General features: G+C 38.4%; 2 pseudogenes; both read right to left on the bottom strand.

Annotated features, from left to right (window-relative positions):
• Nucleotides 1-272: 272 nt before the first annotated feature.
• LOC142175326 (trans-resveratrol di-O-methyltransferase-like) lies at nt 273-1,039 on the bottom strand (annotated as a pseudogene).
• A 995-nt stretch (nt 1,040-2,034) lies between these two features.
• On the bottom strand, nt 2,035-19,345 carry LOC107769868 (trans-resveratrol di-O-methyltransferase-like; annotated as a pseudogene).
• Nucleotides 19,346-20,952: the final 1,607 nt, after the last annotated feature.

The following is a 20,952-nucleotide window of genomic DNA, read 5'->3' as shown; positions in this document are numbered from 1 at the left end:
ATTTTATCTTACTAGTTGATGCTCATGCACTTATGACACCGGGTTTTGGGGGTACTTATGAGTTGCTCAGTAGTGTAGATGGGAAAATATTACTCATTTACTCTGTAAATTTTATTTCTCATTTTTTAATTGAAGGAAAAATCATGATTTCAAAATACTAAATGAGCAATTAAGTTAATGAAGTATTGTTAGCTTGTCTGACAGCGGTGTTAGACGCTATCACGACCTTTAACGAATTTTGGGTCATGACAAGACTGAAACATATCTCCTCCTACAAAACTTAAATTCTCGACTGAAACATATCTCCTCCTACAAAACTTAAATTCTCATCGTCTGGTATGTTAGCAACAACATGGGAAAGATCAAGGACAGTGCATTTCAAGTGAGGAAATGCCTTCAAAATGGTCTTATCTATAATCCCAGTTCCCCCCAACATCAACCTATGAGTTCAACCCCTCAAATACTTTTTTTGCACTCCGTCACGATAAATCTCATCATTTGGGAATCACTAGCCATTCTTTCATAGAAAACTTTGTCGAATCTTGGATTTTTTGCACAAAACTCTCACATAACCGATATGCTGTCTCAAATGCCGTTGCTTCTTCATTCTTCTTGCGAAACCATTCACCTAATAATTTCCAAGTATTGAAAAGGATAGGATCAACTATTACTCTAACACAAGGTGACAATTGAGATTTCACTCTCAAGAAGAAACCTTGAAGGAGTTGTCAAAATATATCCTTCTGTATCTGAGTTTTCGTCGATCTTTACTGTAGCAAAGAATCTAGAGTGCACCAACAGGCACATTAGTCGATAAATGCCAGTTGATTTTGATGAGGGAAGTTTGAGTGCTGAAAGTAGTTCAGGAAGAGTGATTGGTTTTTTATGGTTATGTATAATATCTGGTATGCCAAATTGAATGGCACAATTCAAGGCCATGGAATTTGCATAACCAAATGCATGCTTGTAGATATGAGCCTGTGCTTTGAACAACTCATTAATATTAACTGTTTTCATTATTAGCTCAGGAAGTTCTCTACAATTGTTGCTGAAACTAGGCAATTGTGATACATGAGCTATCTTTATGTATAGAACTAGGATTGGTGATGGCATGCTCAGAATTGTGACAACACACTCTTTTCTTTGTCATAACGTTCATTGTTGGCTTAATAGGTGTGACATTCAAATGTCAGCTCTAAGCTTATTCTCATGTTTATCCTAGGACTTCAATTTCCTGTCTTTTAGCATTGAATTATCCGCTTTTTTTTTTCTTCCTTTAAGCCATCACTCAGGGAAAGGTTCTGCCCTTTTGTTTGTTTTTAACTATCCATCTCTGTATTTGCTTTCTGTTTTTCTTTTAAACTTCCTCAAGTACTAATTCCAAATATCAAATACTACCCAAGTTAAGGGTGTGTTTGGTATAACAGAAAATGTTTTCCGTGGAAAATGTTTTTCAAGAAAATATTTTCTTGGAAAACAAATAGCTTCTCTACATCTCTTTAGCATCTTCACACAATACTCATCACTCCAATCATGCATAATCATCTGCAAATTAGAAGTCATCTTTTCTCAACCATATGACAAATTTTCTAAAAATGTTTTGTTAGACATTGGCACTTTGACATGAGTGACAAAGCATACAAGAGGACATCAGAGAGGGGATTCCAATAGCCTATTTTTTTCGCTTCTAGCAAGAAATGAATAATAACTGAATTAAACAGATCACCCTTTGTAAACATTACATCCCATGGGCCATGACCTATATGTTAGGACCGAAATCAGGAACACTAAGGCATGAAATTTGTTAAATATGGAGAAAATAAATATTACATTAGGGGTCTAAATTTACATAAAATTTTCTTCTATTACCTTGTGTAAATAGTCTCTTTTATATATACAGAGAGATGTGTAAATGTCCCTGTGTTTCACAAAATTAAAAACTGATGCTTCCTTGGCCGTGTGGAACATAAATTAACATTATGTAATTGCTATAGGTGATGAGCCACCCAAGATTACTATTCTCGGACTTAGAGATCAGACGTAGTATATCTCAATTGTTAAACAAACAAAAAAAACATAAAACAAAAGTAGCAGCTTCTTACCTTAAACAAAAAGGCATCAGCAGGGGGAATTGACTGAAACATGTCACCTCCCACATATTTCAAATTTTCTATCTCTGGCATATTAGCAACAACATGAAGGAGGTCTAAGACAGTGCATTTTATACGAGGAAATGCACCCAAAATAGTCTTAGCCATAACACCAGTGCCTCCTCCAACATCAACCAAGGAATCTAGCTCTTCAAAAATTTCTCTGCAGTCCTTCACTACCAAACTCGTCATTTCGGAATCACTAGACATTGCTTCATTGAAAGCTTTGTTGTATCTTGGATTTTGATCACAATATTCCCACATGGGTGCACCATATACTGTTTCAAATGAGGTGGCTTCATTTCCAAGAAACCAATCTCCCAAACACTGCCATGGAATCACCATAACTGGATCTACCAATGCTCTAACAAAAGGAGACAGATTTGGGATTTCACTCTTCAAAAGCAGCTTAGATGGGGGTGTAATGCTACAAGATGATTCCATTTGGTCTAAAGAAAGCTTGGGCTACTTACCTGAGAGCCATGACTGTAAGCACGTGATTTTTGACCCTCCCCGAGAATTTTCACATTTTTAGCGTGAATATGTGAAATTGGGTCTAGTATAGCTATTTTAACTATTTTTACTTTATTTCGTTGCAAAAAGAAAATTTCAAAAAATATATATATAAATTTTAGTTTATGTATTTCTCATAAACTTGAAAAATACAAAAATTGCACTTTATTTTTATACCTTATATAATTTCGAAAAAATACAAAAATAATAATTCTATTAAAGTTTTATAGGCATTTTTAACTTTGAAAAAATACAAAAATATTACCTCATATTTTATCTTAATATTTAAAAACGAAAATTACAAAAAAATAGTTTTATTAATATTTTGTAGCTATTTTAAACCTTGAAAAATATTTAAAAAGATATAGTTTTGTTTAAATACTAGTCTTATTTTTGGTAGTTATTTTGCTTACATAGGACTAGTTAAGCAACGTGTTTCTATTTCTCGGGTCCGGGCAAAAGAATAATATTCGGGTTCAAACTACCCGGTTTTAGGCCTAATTTCGGACTTAGCCCACAATAAACCGTGTCCAGGACACATGGGGAACCCCACCACGCGTGGGGGATATAAGTCTCGAACCCCACCACGCGTGGGGCTCATTTTTTGAGGCAAACCCATACAAATGCACGAGACTTGGACTGGAAAAAGGGACGGACTTTTTTTGAAAAATTGAAGGGAAGCTACTGTTCCTCTTTCTTCTTCAAACGAAGAAAGAGAAAAAACCCGACTGCAAAGCAAACGATCCCAGCTCCCCCTACGTTGCCACCGTCCCCTCCAACGCCTAAACCCCAGCTTCCCCTATCCCTTCCGCCACCACCAAACACCGGCAACCACCCCTCCTCCTCCCAGCTTCCCTCACGTCCGAACCAGTCGCACCACCCCCACAACGCCATAACCACCATCCAAACGACCACTCCATCCCTTCCGACACCCTCACGGACCAACTCCTCCATCGACACCATCATTGGACCCCTAGCCATCGTCTTCTTCTTCAACTCACCGAACGACCCATTTAGCCCCGTCGCTGCTTCGCTCGTCGTCCTCCTCGCACCACCATCTCGTCCGAACACCCACTTCCTCTCCGTCACAACACAACCAGCATGACCCAGCTTCCATCCAAGCAGCAACTGTTGTTGCTTCGTCGCAACCCGTAGTCCACCATTGTTGCTGCACCACTGCCCAAACCACCAGCCAAACGACCCTCCATAGCCTCCTCCTTCCTCACATCCAAACGACCCCTTTTGTTGCATTTGTCGAACCAGTTGCTGCGTCAAAATATACAGCAGCAACCAACAATCTCAGGTCAGACTTGGTCCGAGTTGTCTGTTTCCGTCGAGGTCGTCTTTGTTCGTCGAGGTCCGGCGCGTCGAGTTTGTTCGTTGAAGTCGATGTTGAGGTTCGGTCCATGGCTCTATGCATTTCTGTTTATTCAGGTTAGTAAGCCTCTATGTATTGGATTAAAGAAATTTTACGTTCAATGTTTGAAGTTGCAATATATCAATTGAGATTCTGCTTATGTTTCACCGTATGCATTTTAGTTCATTTTTGTATTATGTTATTATTGTTTACTTGACGTCATTTGATTTAGTTGTAGTAGTAGTTCTATGACACAAGTTTGACGTTAATCTGTTCGTCCTTTCCTTCGGTTAGGTCATTCGAAAAAATAGTATTAGTGCATGCTGTTACTACTACCGAAACACTCATTTACTAAACTCCTTTTATTAAACTTCTAACAAGTCATGGGATTTTAGTTGTAAAGAAGTCGTAAGGTTTAGTAATGTTAAAGGCGTAAAAATGGCATCCTTTTTTAAAAAATAAAAGATAAAAAAATAATAAAAAAGGGTAAACAAAAACAAATAAATAAATAAACAAAAAAAACGAGACTAGCTTCGCAAAAAAATAAAAAGGGACAAATTGCGGGGCCCTCACAAAATATATATGTATTAAATACTTAGATTCCGGGATGAGCCGTTTAACAAATTTCACGGCCCTCCCCAAAAATAATAATGCGCTAGTTGCTTTAGGCGCGCCTTTAATAATGTTATCCCCCTAAAACTCGGGTGCACATTTATGTGACCCAAATCCAAATCTCAACGAAATCGAAATATGTCTCTAATCACGGGTGCATTGATTGTGACGTGGTTTGAGATGCATTTCCATGACGTTGCAAATTCCTTTAAATAAATAGAATGAGACGAGCCTCGACAAACAAAAAATGCAAATTGCGGGGCCCTCAGTAAATACTTGTTTAAAATTACTTAGAATTCAGGAGGGTCGTTTAGCGAATTTCACGGCCTCCGCAAAATAATAATGCGCTAGTTGCTTTAGGCGCGTCTTTAATAATTTAATTTTCTCAAACTCGGGTGTGCATTTCATGCGACCCAAATCCAAATCCTAAAACATCAAATAAAATATGTTTCGGATTGTGGGTGCATTTCATGTGACACAGTCCAAAGATATATTTTAAGCGATGTTCACATTCTTGTAAAAACAATAATAATAAAGCGGTTAAAAGTTAAATTTTGCACATAAGTTCACACTTGTATAAAATCAGATAATCAAGCCGAATATAACAGTTGAGCGACCGTGCTAGAACCACGGAACTCGGGAATGCCTAACACCTTCTCCCGGGTTAACAGAATTCCTTATCCGGATTTCTGGTACGCAGACTGTAATATAGAGTCATTATTTTCCTCGATTCGGGATTAAAATTGGTGACTTGGGACACCCTAAACCTCCCAAGTGGCGACTCTGAAATAAATAAACAAATCCCGTTTCGATTGTCCTTTAATTGGAAAAACTCCCCTGCGCCCTCTCGGGTGCGGAAAAAGGAGGTGTGACAGCTCTGGCGACTCTGCTGGGGATTATAAACCCAGAACCACTGGTTCAGGGTTAAGAATTCGAGCTTAGTGTAATTGTTATTATTTGGCTTTATTTATTATCTGATTTTATTACATGTTTTGAGCCTAATGTGCTAAATGCTGCTTTTACTGCTTTGATATTGTTTGAACTGTACATATAAACTGTGCCGAAACCCTTCTCTTCTCTCTTGAGGAGCGCACGCTGGTCGTGGCTTCTTTCTGTTAGTGTCATATGCCCAAAATAGAACGAGGATTCGGAGGAGTTGCAAAATCGGATGGCCTTTTGGTTACCGGTACACAGCTCCCATCCTTGGATCGAGTTGTCCGCTCGGGTAAGCCAGGTCTAGAACAAACACCTAGGTTTTAAAACTTAGTATAACAAAGCCTCATGCCGGATCCCTAGTAGGAACGTTTATTTGCATCATGTGCATTTGACTTAGGGGACTCAACACAGGGGTTGGGTCCGTCTAGGACAAACAACCTGAAAATAATAGACCGTCTTCGGCATCCTATGTGCTACATGTTGTATTTAGTCAAGGGCGTATGGGTCATTTGGTCATTTCCAGCATGATGTTATTTTAATCAAAGCATGGGGAACATTTGTGGAATCCAAGAAGCCTTGGAATTCCCTATGTCCCCCACGCTTGCTTTTTGGGAAAGCACATGAGGAACATTTGTGGAATCCAAGAAGTCTTGGAATTCCCATATGTCCCCCACGCTTCATATGTTGGGAAAAGCGCATGGGGAGCATTCGCGGAATCCAAGAAGTCTTGGAAATCATTATGTCTCCCATGCCACATTTTTTAAAGAAATAATAAATATAAATAAAAAAAAATTACAAATAAAACAAAGCATGAAAATTCAAAAAGATTTTGTATGTTGTCAGCATTTTCCACATATAAAAAATCATGAAAAAGGAGAAAATAACAGCATAGAAGTCCGAGTAGAGTCGAAACTCTGCCGAAATTTTGAAAATGAAAAATGTCTTGTTAGTGTGTTATATTAAAAGCAAAGGAAAAATCGAGAAAAAATCACCATTGTTCTGTCTTGTTTTTTTTTTTAAAAAAAATATAGAAAAGAAAATAGTTTGTTTTGCCATAAAAATGAAAATAAAAAAAAAGGTTTTGTTTTAAAATGGGTTTTTATTTATTTATCTGTTTATGAAAATGTCAAAATAAAAATAAAAATAATAAAATAAAAAGAGTTGGGCGTTGAAAGTAGTTTTATTATTTGTTGCAAATATATATATATATATAATCCAAAAAGTTTTTCTTTATATGTATATATATATCTTTATCTGTTGCAAGAACATTTGTCTTACCAAAAGTTTTTAGAATCCCAATTTTCAAAACAAATAATCCAAAAATATTTTCCATTATTGACTTCTTTAGAAAGTCTTTCTAGTTGTTTCTTTAAAAAATAGAATAAAATAAAAAATAACAAAAATATATAATAATAAAAAAAAAATCCAAAAATATTTTGATTCGTCTTTCAGAAATTGAAAAGAAAATTCAAAAAAAAAAAAAACATTTTTAGGAGCATTTCTAGTAAAGGTAGAATTCTGAAAAATATTTTCTTCTTTTCTTTAGAATAAAAAAAAAACGAAAATTCAAAAAATATTAGTCTTTCTTTTAAAAGGAAAATCAATCAAAAATAATATTTCCTTGCTTCTTTTAAAGTAGTTCTTTTAAACGAAAATTCAAAAAAAGTTAGTTCATCTGCTTATTATTATTTGCCTACTTATTCTTATTTGCCCGAACTACGCGGGTTTGATTCTCACCGGATGTGAGATACGTAGGCAACCCTCATCGGGTCCAACCCCACCTTCTCAAAAAAAAAAAAAAAGAAGAAGAAGAAGGAATGTTTTATGTTTTTCGTTAATTTGTTTGTTTGTTATGAATGAAAAATAATAGTCTATTTGATTGTTGTGGGAAAAATAATAAAAACAAAAAAAATATAGAAAACGGAAAAGGGTCCTCTCAAAAATAGTTTATTCGCCCGAATTACGCGGGTTTGATTCTCACCGGATGTGAGATACGTAAGCAACACTCATCGGGTCCAACCCCCTTTTTGCTAAAAACCCAAAAACAAATAACAAATAATAATAAAAAAAAACATGTCAAGTTTTTAGTCATAAATAAGTCAGGTGATGTCCAACTTCCCCTTTTACAAAAAATAGCAAAAAATATATGTCAAATTTCATAAAGAAGTCGGATGACACTGTTTTATCAAGACATAGCCGAATGTTCCCGAAAGGGACGCCGGAAGGCTGACTTTGCATAAACAGCCACTTTTGGGTCATTTTAAGACTTGGTCCAGTTGACCCCCACAGCCTAAAAATCTTCGTCCCCGAGACGTTGAAAGGCCGTGTTTGCAATATTGACTTTTCTAATTTGAAAAACAATGAAAAAAGAGTTATAAATAAGTCAGGTGATGCTGTTTTGTCATAAATAGCCGAATGTTCCCGAAAGGGACGCCGGAAGGCTGACTTGGCATAAACAGGCACCTTTGGGTCATTTTGAGATATGGACCCACACAGCCTTAAGAAAGCTTCGTCCCCGAGACGCTTAAGGGCCTTGTTTTGCAACACCAAGTTTTTTTATCATAATTTGAAAAAAAAAACAAAGAGTCAACGGTCGGGTGAATGCCGTTTGGATGTTTAGTCAAAAAAAATATGAAAAAATAAAATAAGCCGAGCCAGTTTCGGCCGCGTCTTAAACCATTCTTGCCGAAGTAGCCTTAGAGTATCTGTCAGTTGTCGAAAGGTTATTTTCGTAAAAGAACGGACAAGTTTGTAAAGTGTCACAAATAATCCTCCCCGGCCTCAAAATTCATGTGAAATTTGGAAGGGGCCACATTTGCAAAAATAACCGTTTGGTTGCATTTGTTGAACAGAGAAAGGGAGCTAGCCTTTTGTTTTTGAAGTTTGTCAACCTTTTGATTAAAATAGGCGGGTTGTTTGATTTTCAAGTTTGTAGGTCATCTTTAAACCTTTGAAACCCAGTTTGTTTTAATATGAAAGTGAAAAGAAAAAATGTTCATTATTGTTTATTTTATTGGCACGAACTACGCAAGGTCTGATTCATGCGGGGTCATGATACGTAGGCAATCTCCATAAGATTCGACCACAACAAGAAATGAAAAAGAGAATGAAAAAAGAAGGAAAAAGCGAAAGAAAATTTTTTTTTGAAAAAAAGAAAGAAAAACATCGAAAAAAAAGCGAAAGAAAAATTTTTTGGAAAAAAGAAAGAAAAACATCGAAAAAAAAGGAAAAGAAAAACAAAGGTAAATAAATAAATATATATATATATATATTGATAATAATAAGGACCGACTGAGTCCATTCTAACATATTTGGTTTTGAATTGTGAAGAAAATTGAGGTGGTTGGTTTGTGCCTCAAAGAAAAATGACAACTAACGTCGAAGCTGTTACAAGTGCTCCAGAGACTCAGAGTGGGAAGGTTCCTCGTCATGAGTCACAATTTGCGACACAACAAGAGCAGTACCACTCTCCTGAGTACCACTCGTACTCGTTTGATCTTGCTGCAAAAACTGAGAAGCCTGCCCGAAAGAAGGTACAGGAAGAAATGACCCGAAGAGTGAAAAGCTTAGAACAATGGTTGGAAAACATGCAAGGGTTGGCAGGCCAAAAGAGTGTTGCCTTCAAAGATCTATGTATGTTCCCCGATGTCCACTTGCCGCCTGGTTTCAAGACTCCAAAATTTGAAAAGTACGATGGACATGGAGATCCCATAGCCCACCTGAAAAGATATTGCAATCAACTGAGAGGGGCAGGAAGAAATGAAAAATTATTGATGGCTTATTTTGTGGAAAGCCTTACGGGAGTATCCTCCGAATGGTTTATGGATCAAGACACGTCTCGCTGGTATGTCTGGGATGACATGGCACAGGCCTTTGTCAGACAGTTCCAATACAACATCGACATTCCCCCAAACCGCATGTCCCTTTCAAACCTGCAGAAGAAACCAAGTGAAAGTTTCAGGGAATATGCCATAAAATGGAGAGAGCAAGCAGCTCGAGTTAAGCCACCCATGGATGACCACGAGCTAATTACTGTCTTCCTTCAAGCGCAAGAGCCAGATTACTTTCAAAACATGGTGTCCGCAGTTGGCAAAACCTTCTCGGAAGCAATCAAAATTGGAGAAATGGTAGAGAATGGTCTTGAGACAGGCAAAATTATAAGTCAAGCTGTTCTTAAGGCCGCAACTCAGGCTGTCCGGGTTGAGTCAGATAATCTTAGCCGCACAAATGAGGAGATTGAAGAAATTATGATGACATCAGGGTCTAGAAGAGGTCCCAGGAGTACATCTCGAAGGTATGAGCAGCCTCCTCAGATTTTCTACGGCTCCCCTGAGCAGTATTATCCACCTCAGGGCGCTCAATACTCTGTCGCTCCACCTCAGTATGTTGTCCAGCCACCAGAACACCCCAAGAGGCGAGCACGAGCATCACAAAATCTCCAGAAGTCTCCACAAAATTTTCAGATGCCCTATATCCCACAGCCAAGCCAGTGGTATAAAGGGGAACAAAGGTTGAAAGATAATTTTACACCAATAGGAGAGTCCTATGAAAGCTTATTTGAGAAATTAAAGAATCATGACATGATTGCACCTATTCCTCCAAATCGTGTGGACCCACGTGCAAGAAGCTTTGACCCTTCTAAAAGGTGTGAATACCATTCCAATGTCCAGGGGCACAATGTTGAAAGCTGTCGGGATTTGAAAAGAGAAATAGAAAGAATGATCCAAGAAGGGCGGATTGTGATCAATAACAGTGACATGGAGCACTCGAACCCTATTGAGAACTTGTTGACAGAGGGTGACGATGTTGAAGCGGGTAATAGTCTTGGCAGTATTGATGCAAAGCTCAGTGGCTAAGATGCCAATTTTTTGATAAAGTGGGAGGACGCTTCGTTCCTTGGTCAGCAAGAGAGAAGCTTGTGGTGGCTTATTTTGTGGTCATTTCTGTTGTTCAGATTATTAAGGTTGTAATTGGGATTTTGTCCTGTGTCAAACCTTCTTATCTTTCCATTTTGTCATAACAGTTTGTTTAAATTTTGTCCAGTTTGTGTTAGGATTTTATTCTGGTTGTTTTGTTTGTTTTATTATTCAAACCATTTCGCCGGTAGTCTAATACAAAGTCGGTCTTTTGTTAGTTCCAGTCGTCTTTTGTTTAGTCCTTTTATCATTTCGTTCAATGCCGATTCTAGGGACATGACATGCGCACACACTTTGGGCCTAGTCTTTAAAGTTAATCATAAAACCCTGGAAAGGCGATCAGACCATTTAAAGGAAATAAGGACGGTTGAGATTATAAAGAACCCGGGTGATGTGGAACTGGGGCAAGTTAAACACAAAGAAAACCGTTAAAGAAAGATTCGCCTAAATTGGCATGAGGGTCGTTCATAATAATGAGGATGAGAGTGTCGCCCAATGGTGTTTTAGAAGTGACAAGTGAACAAACAGATGTTGAATATAATTGTCAAGTCCGGCACCATCGGAAGAGACTATAAATCTATTGTTTAATTGTGTTGTTTGCACTTGGCATGTTTTGAAGACTGGAATGACGAAGGCATTTTGTTCTGCTACCCAAACACTTTATCCTTCGTTACCCCTTTTGAGCCTTATTTATTTTCTTTCATACCCCTCGTTCGAAATCAGTAGCAACGAAGAAAAAGAAAAAAAGAGAGAAGGAAAGAAAACAACAAAACGAAAAGAGAAAAAAGAAAAGAAAAGGAAATTGATAACAAAGAAAAAAAAAGAAAATCAAATGAAAAAGAGGAATTGGGAACTACGTTTGACCTGATTCCTCAAAGAGGATACGTAGGCGCTTCACGGCTCGGTCATAGTTTTGAAAAATGAAAAAAAACCCAATCAAAATATCCCCAAGCAAGAAACTGGGGCAAAAGTTGCGTTTGTTGTAAATAAATCTAATTCCGAAGGTTGTAATTAATAACCCAAAATCGATTCATTTTTGAGCCTTTAATACCCTTTCTTTCTAGCCCTATCCAAAACCCACATTACGGTCCAAAGAAAGACCTTCTGACCAGTCTTCAAAAGATGCCAAGTCAGACAAATAAGATTCTTACCGGCGAACATAACATTCTGTTTCCACAACAGAAAGGACTCTAATCTCCAACAAAAAGAGTCATGCCGGCAACACTCCAAATTCCCAGCTGGAAAGTGATACAAATGAGAGAGTCTTATTGGTGAAAACCTTCACAGGCACCATAAGGCGATAAAAGCTGAGAGAAAACCAAAATGAGAGAGTCTTGATAGTGAAAACCCTTCGGGCACTACAAGTCGAATAAGAGTGAGAATCAGATGGGGAATCGCCAATTGAAGATCTTGAAAGAGGATTGACGGTAAAAGATAGGCCCCATATGCATGTCATGGCCATTAGAGTCGGCATTTGCATTTGATAGGGTTTTTATTTATAGTTTCTTTGTTAAAGAGTCATGTTTTTTTTTCCTTTGTCTTTTTATTCTGTTCCCTTTTATCTTTTTCCTTTCATAGAAAAATCCCCAATAGAGTCTGTCTGGTCAAAACAAGTATGAAATGACTTCAAATAGGCCATCAGCTTTCCAAAATGAGATCTGACTAGTACTTCCAAGTGGTAGTCAGCAGGGAACAAACGCGAGGCCAGTGTCAAAAAGATATCCCCAGCAAAAGGGAATTGACAGAAGGATTGACAAGCGTCAAGAGGGATACCGTTGCCTTTATCAAAAGTTATAAACCTCAAGGCCAAGGCCCATGAACAAAGCAAGGAAAGCAGTGAGCATGATTTGGCGAAATCCATACTAGACTAAAAGGTCGGGGAAATGCCAGTTTCCGAGCTATGCCACAAAAGAAGAGGGATATCCCCATCAGAAAGGGATTGTACCCAGCAAATAAAATCGTCCCCAAAAAGTTGTGCAACGCAAAGCAAGGAAAGAAAAGAGGAAAAGCCATCCCGTTGGGGGTATCACAACCAACCACCATGTTTTAAACTAACAATTTTGTTTGATTTGAAACAGGTAAAGGAAATGGCATTGATGCCAGAACTGCATGCCACAAAGGATATTATCAAACTGGGGCAGAAAATTTTCCTTCCATTTAGAAAATTTTCTGGAAGTCAGGTACCCCCAGCTGATAACATTTCACCCCAAACAGGTAAGTGAATAATTCCTCAACAGTGTTATCCCTAGCAGGCGAGGGGTCCAACACGACTCTCAAGGGAGGTAGTATTTGAAGGAAGAAGCTATGAAAAAACAAAAAAAAAAAAAAGAGAAAAAGAAAAAGAAAAGGAAAGTCATCCCCGTCTAAATAATCCCCAACAGTTTCGAGGGAAGACAACACAAGTAAGTAAATAATTCAAAAAAAAAAAAAGAGAAAGCGAAGGTTTCATTAATAGGAGACGCACTTCCTAGTTTGAAATCGTTAGAGTTTTACCCATAGGAGACACATTTCCTCCTAAGTTCATTTTAGTTTCACCCATAGGAGATGCATTTCCTCCTAAGTTAGAGTTCTACCCATAGGAGATGCATTTCCTCCTAAGTTCGTTTTAGTTGCACCCATAGGAGATGCATTTCCTCCTAAGTTTTAGTTTTACCCATAGGAGATGCATTTCCTCCTAAGTTCATTTTAGTTTCACCCATAGGAGATGCATTTCCTCCTAAGTTTGAGTTTTACCCATAGGAGATGCATTTCCTCCTAAGATTGTTTTAGTTTCACCCCATAGGAGATGCATTTCCTCCTAAGGTTGTTTTAGTTTTACCCATAGGAGACGCATTTCCTCCTAATTTAAGTTTTACCCCCTAGGAGACGCATTTCCTACTAAGTTTGTTTGAGTCTTACCCATAGGAGATGCATTTCCTCCTAAGTTAGTTTTACCCATAGGAGACGCATTTCCTCCTAAGTTTATGTTTTACCCATAGGAGACGCATTTTCTCCTAATTTAAGTTGTACCCCCTAGGAGACGCATTTCCTCCTAAGTTTTAGTTTCAGTTTCACCCGTAGGAGATGCATTTCCTCCTAAGTGGTTGTTAAAGATAAAAAAAAAACAAAAAGAAAAATCTTAGTCTGATGAATCTTTCTCCTAAGATACCAAAAAACAAGACCTAGTCTGATGAACCTTCTCCTAGGATCAAAATCTTAGTCCGATGAATTTTTCTCCTAAGATAGAGACCTAGTCTGACGAACCTTCTCCTAGGATCAAAATCTTAGTCTGATGAATCTTTCTCCTAAGATACCAAAAAACAAGACCTAGTCTGATGAACCTTCTCCTAGGATCAAAATCTTAGTCCGATGAATTTTTCTCCTAAGATAGAGACCTAGTCTGACGAACCTTCTCCTAGGATCAAAATCTTAATCTGATGAATCTTTCGCTTAAGATACCCAAAAACAAAAAATCTTAGTCTGACGAATTTTTCTCCTAAGATAGAGACCTAGTCTGACGAACCTTCTCCTAGGATCAAATCTTAGTCTGATGAATTTTTCTCCTAAGATAACCGAAAAATAAAAGACCTAGTCTGATGAACCTTCTCCTAGGATCAAAATCTTAGTCTGACGAATTTTTCTCCTAAGATAGAGACCTAGTCTGACGAACCTTCTCCTAGGATCAAAATCTTAGTCTGATGAATCTTTCTCCTAAGATACCCAAAAACAAAAAAATCTTAGTCTGACGAATCTTTCTCCTAAGATACCAAAAAGAAAAGACCTAGTCTGATGAACCTTCTCCTAGGATCAAAATCTTAGTCCGATGAATTTTTCTCCTAAGATAGAGACCTAGTCTGACGAACCTTCTCCTAGGATCGAAATCTTAGTCTGATGAATTTTTCTCCTGAGATAGAGACCTAGTCTGATGAACCTTCTCCTAGGATCCAAATCTTAGTCTGATGAATCTTTCTCCTAAGATAACAAAAAAACAAAAAATGACCTAGTCTGATGAACCTTCTCCTAGGATCAAAATCTTAGTCCGATGAATTTTTCTCCTAAGATAACCAAAGAAAAAACCTAGTCGGATAAACCTTCTCCTAGGATAAAAATCTTAGTCCGATGAATTTTTCTCCTAAGATAGAGACCTAGTCTGACGAACCTTCTCCTAGGATCAAAATCTCAGTCTAATAAATCTTTCTCCTGAGATACCAAAAACAAAATGACCTAGTCTGACGAACCTTCTCCTAGGATCAAAATCTTAGTCCGATGAATTTTTTCTCCTAAGATAGAGACCTAGTCTGACGAACCTTCTCCTAGGATCTAAATCTCAGTCTGATGAATCTTTCTCCTGAGATACCAAAAACAAAAATGACCTAGTCTGATGAACCTTCTCCTAGGATCCAAATCTTAGTCTGATGAATCTTTCTCCTAAGATAACCAAAAACAAAAAATCTTAGTCTGATGAATCTTTCTCCTAAGATACAAAAAAAAACAACGTTTGAATTTGAAAAAAAAAACAAATACAACAACGATTGAAAAAAAAAAGAAAAAAAGAAGAAAAAGAGAAAAGAAAAACGTTTGAAAAAAAAGAGTGTTGAAACCAGGCGCCCACCTGTATAACGAGAGGAATACATTTTAGTCTTTTTCATTGCAAGTGTTTGAATCCAGGCGCCCACCTGTATAACGAGTGGAATACTTTTCAGTCTTTACTATTCAAGTGTTGAAGTTGGGAGCCCGCCCATAATAACAGAGGCATACATTTCAGTCTTTACTTTTCAAGTGTCGAAATTGGGAGCCCGCCCATAATAACAGAGGAATACATTTTAGTCCTTACATTTCAAGCATTGAAGTTAGGCGCCCACCTGTATAACAAGGGAATACATCCCAATCTAGTATTTAGTTCACTCTCAGCACTGCATCAGTAGTATCAGTGGGCTACGATTTTGCTAACGACTCACAAACCTTCCCAGTGCAAACTGGGTTAGGAAATTTTGTTTGTTTTGTTTGTTTTGATTGTCAGGGGCCTGCCTGTAGAGCAAAAGATTGTTATATGTCAAAGATTGAAGAAGTTAGGGGTCCGCCTGCAGAACAGCGGGATCGTTCAAAGTCAGGCCGTAACCCATTGGAAGGCAGAAAGCCACAACAAAAATCCCCAGCACTCAATCCAAGATAGAAGCAACAAGAATCTCGCCCCAAGAATGCGAGTCAACAGTCTGAGAGGGTCAACAAAAGCTAGTCACAAAAACAAAAAGAAAAAAAAGAAGAAGAAAGAGAACAAGAGAAAAATGAATGAATCCGAAGCACGGAAGTGGAGAACAGATGTGATCTGCTCAAGAACTAGCGCCTACAACTAGCAAGTATCAAGGTTCAAATCCAAAGTCTGTATGAAGCACCATTCAAGACTCAAGACCAAGTTTCAGAAGACTTAAGAGATAGGAATCCTTGTAACTAGTAGCTGATAGGCTTAGTTAGTCTTTTTCAGTTTTCATTTTTGTTGTAACGACAGGACCGCGGACCGGAACCTCAACGGAACGGCACCTCGATCGGCTCTTCACTTCGGTACACTTCACTATCTCTCTCTTTTCCGAACTACACGTGGCCTGATTCCTGTATAACCAAGGATATGTAGGCAGCTCAGATACCAGGGCTCGGTCACATTCCCTTCCTTTCCTTAAGTGTAGTTCGTCCAAGTAATGGTCGGGTCAAAAACACGTCTAGTCGTTCTTTGTCGGAAAACTCTTCGTGTTTCCAGTCAAAGAGGGGCAGCTGTAAGCACGTGATTTTTGACCCTCCCCGAGAATTTTCACATTTTTAGCGTGAATATGTGAAATTGGGTCTAGTATAGCTATTTTAACTATTTTTACTTTATTTCGTTGCAAAAAGAAAATTTCAAAAAATATATATATAAATTTTAGTTTATGTATTTCTCATAAACTTGAAAAATACAAAAATTGCACTTTATTTTTATACCTTATATAATTTCGAAAAAATACAAAAATAATAATTCTATTAAAGTTTTATAGGCATTTTTAACTTTGAAAAAATACAAAAATATTACCTCATATTTTATCTTAATATTTAAAAACGAAAATTACAAAAAAATAGTTTTATTAATATTTTGTAGCTATTTTAAACCTTGAAAAATATTTAAAAAGATATAGTTTTGTTTAAATACTAGTCTTATTTTTGGTAGTTATTTTGCTTACATAGGACTAGTTAAGCAACGTGTTTCTATTTCTCGGGTCCGGGCAAAAGAATAATATTCGGGTTCAAACTACCCGGTTTTAGGCCTAATTTCGGACTTAGCCCACAATAAACCGTGTCCAGGACACATGGGGAACCCCACCACGCGTGGGGGACATAAGTCTCGAACCCCACCACGCGTGGGGCTCATTTTTTGAGGCAAACCCATACAAATGCACGAGACTTGGACTGGAAAAAGGGACGGACTTTTTTTGAAAAATTGAAGGGAAGCTACTGTTCCTCTTTCTTCTTCAAACGAAGAAAGAGAAAAAACCCGACTGCAAAGCAAACGATCCCAGCCCCCCCTACGTTGCCACCGTCCCCTCCAATGCCTAAACCCCAGCTTCCCCTATCCCTTCCGCCACCACCAAACACCGGCAACCACCCCTCCTCCTCCCAGCTTCCCTCACGTCCGAACCAGTCGCACCACCCCCACAACGCCATAACCACCATCCAAACGACCACTCCATCCCTTCCGACACCCTCACGGACCAACTCCTCCATCGACACCATCACCGGACCCCTAGCCATTGTCTTCTTCTTCAACTCACCGAACGACCCATCCCGCCCCGTCGCTGCTTCGCTCGTCGTCCTCCTCGCACCACCATCTCGTCCGAACACCCACTTCCTCTCCGTCACAACACAACCAGCACGACCCAGCTTCCATCCAAGCAGCAACTGTTGTTGCTTCGTCGCAACCCGCAGTCCACCATTGCTGCTGCACCACTGCCCAAACCACCAGCCAAACGACCCTCCATAGCCTCCTCCTTCCTCACATCCAAACGACCCCTTTTGTTGCATTTGTCGAACCAGTTGCTGCGTCAAAATATACAGCAGCAACCAACAATCTCAGGTCAGACTTGGTCCGAGTTGTCTGTTTCCGTCGAGGTCGTCTTTGTTCGTCGAGGTCCGGCGCGTCGAGTTTGTTCGTTGAAGTCGATGTTGAGGTTCGGTCCATGGCTCTATGCATTTCTGTTTATTCAGGTTAGTAAGACTCTATGTATTGGATTAAAGAAATTTTACGTTCAATGTTTGAAGTTGCAATATATCAATTGAGATTCTGCTTATGTTTCACCGTATGCATTTTAGTTCATTTTTGTATTATGTTATTATTGTTTACTTGACGTCATTTGATTTAGTTGTAGTAGTAGTTCTATGACACAAGTTTGACGTTAATCTGTTCGTCCTTTCCTTCGGTTAGGTCATTCGAAAAAATAGTATTAGTGCATGCTGTTACTACTACCGAAACACTCATTTACTAAACTCCTTTTATTAAACTTCTAACAAGTCATGGGATTTTAGTTGTAAAGAAGTCGTAAGGTTTAGTAATGTTAAAGGCGTAAAAATGGCATCCTTTTTTTAAAAAATAAAAGATAAAAAAAAAATAAAAAGGGTAAACAAAAACAAATAAATAAATAAACAAAAAAAAACGAGACTAGCTTCGCAAAAAAATAAAAAGGGACAAATTGCGGGGCCCTCACAAAATATATATGTATTAAATACTTAGATTCCGGGATGGGCCGTTTAACAAATTTCACGGCCCTCCCCAAAAATAATAATGCGCTAGTTGCTTTAGGTGCGCCTTTAATAATGTTATCCCCCTAAAACTCAGGTGCACATTTATGTGACCCAAATCCAAATCTCAACGAAATCGAAATATGTCTCTAATCACGGGTGCATTGATTGTGACGTGGTTTGAGATGCATTTCCATGACGTTGCAAATTCCTTTAAATAAATAGAATGAGACGAGCCTCGACAAACAAAAAATGCAAATTGCGGGGCCCTCAGTAAATACTTGTTTAAAATTACTTAGAATTCAGGAGGGTCGTTTAGCGAATTTCACGGCCTCCGCAAAATAATAATGCGCTAGTTGCTTTAGGCGCGTCTTTAATAATTTAATTTTCTCAAACTCGGGTGTGCATTTCATGCGACCCAAATCCAAATCCTAAAACATCAAATAAAATATGTTTCGGATTATGGGTGCATTTCATGTGACACAGTCCAAAGATATATTTTAAGCGATGTTCACATTCTTGTAAAAACAATAATAATAAAGCGGTTAAAAGTTAAATTTTGCACATAAGTTCACACTTGTATAAAATCAGATAATCAAGCCGAATATAACAGTTGAGCGACCGTGCTAGAACCACGGAACTCGGGAATGCCTAACACCTTCTCCCGGGTTAACAGAATTCCTTATCCGGATTTCTGGTACGCAGACTGCAATATAGAGTCATTATTTTCCTCGATTCGGGATTAAAATTGGTGACTTGGGACACCCTAAACCTCCCAAGTGGCGACTCTGAAATAAATAAACAAATCCCGTTTCGATTGTCCTTTAATTGGAAAAAACTCCCCTGCGCCCTCTCGGGTGCGGAAAAAGGAGGTGTGACAGGCGCATCAGTCGATAAATACCGTTTGATTTTGCAGGAGGAATTTTCAGCTTTGAAACTAACTCAGAGAGAGTCATTGGTTGCTTATGACTATGAATTATATCCGGTATGCCTAGCTGAATAGCACAACGAAGAACCATGGAATTTGCAAAATGGAAGGTATGCTTGTAGATATGAGCCTGAGCTCGAAACATTTCACTAGCTGTTGGAACATCATTCCCCTCCATATTGATCAGAATTTCCATGCTCTTTTTCTTCTTAAATCAGTATTGGTATGTGTGAGCACGTGATTTTTGTTTTACGCGACCATCGCTCTAAAAGAATTAAAAATGTATGTGTCATGCGTAATTTAAACCATGACCCGTTTGTTAGATGAAAAATTACAAAAATACGCATCTTTTTTTTCTTTTGTCCTGATTTGTTGCCTTGTTTAATTTTACCTACTTTTTATACGCATGAAATAAATATGTTAAGTGTTAATTAGTGGTACTTAGTTTTATTTAATTAGGTTGTGTATTTAGGGAATTAGAAATAAAGAAAAAGAAGACAAAATTTGTTGTAAAATGAATTTGGGCCGTGCCCATTTCAAAATCTGGAACCCAATTGAACGGTCCAAACCCCCCAGTCCGAACAGCCCACCCCTAGGACACAAAACGACGTAGTTTAACACCAAAACTACGTCGTTTCAAGGCCGATCCATCTCAACCATTCAAACCAAACTGATCCAACGGCCAAGATCTCACACCCCGTACCCAATAACAAACCCGACCCGTCTCACCCGGACCGAACCCAAACCCTCAAAACGACACCGTTCCATTTAAGCCTTCAGATCCAGACCGTAGATCTAGATTGATCTAACGGTCGATGTTCACCCACCCACTAACTATATAAACCCTTAACCATACCCTGCCCCCCTAGCCAACACCCCTACCTTCGTCTTCACCAAACCCATCCCCTTTAAACCCTAGCCGCCCCTGCACACCTTCACCAGAAACCCGGCGGCCTGAATGCCGGTGACCTCCACCTGAACACCATAGAACCCCCATGCCATCCTGAACCTAAATCTACCAACCACACACTTCGAATCCTACCCCACCTTCTCGAATCTTCATTTGAAGATTCGAGTCGGAACCTAATCTACACCAACCAACCCAAGCTTCACACCAGACACTCCCCAGACCCTCCTCGTGACCAAACCATACTTGGTTTGGTCCGAATCTGATCAGGGAAGCCTGAATCCCAGATCTAAGTTTTGAAAGTTTTGTGTTCCTTCATCACTGGCCCATGCCAGTCCGAGCAAAAAAGATTAAGGTCTAATGGACCTTAATTGAAGTGTTTCCCATCTGAGAAACACTTCGATTAAAGTCCGTTCAGCCTTAAGAAAGGTCTGTCCAAATCCGGGTTCAAACTTTTTAAACTTTTCAAGTTTAAGGTGAGTCTGCTTTCTTTCCTTTATTTGTTTTTAGTCCGTGTGATTTGTTTTAAAAGACTGTTCATATTTGTTTTAATTTTATCAACTTTTTTTTGTCCACTTTGTTTGAACCTCTGTGTTTGTCTGAATCCCTCCCCTCCTATTCTGATTAAGGCATGTGTATTGGTTGTATTCCAAATTTGTACTGACTAACTGATTCCTCGAAGTACAATTTTGTTTTAATCAGTATAAGTCGGGTCATGTGTCCCATACTTCTGAATGTCTGATTTTTGGCTACGATTGTGTATGTTAATGCTAATATAGTCGAGTCGACATGTGTCGTCAATTAATTTCAACTGTCCGAACAATAACAAATCGATTTACTTCGGCTAAGCATTTGTTGAGTCAATTAAGAACCAATTTTTGTTTACTTATAATTGT

This window comes from Nicotiana tabacum, chromosome 3 (assembly GCF_000715075.1).
Source record: "Nicotiana tabacum cultivar K326 chromosome 3, ASM71507v2, whole genome shotgun sequence".
Taxonomy (NCBI): domain Eukaryota; kingdom Viridiplantae; phylum Streptophyta; class Magnoliopsida; order Solanales; family Solanaceae; genus Nicotiana; species Nicotiana tabacum.
Note: the sequence above shows the minus strand (reverse complement) of the source record. Positions and strands in the feature narration are given on the sequence as shown.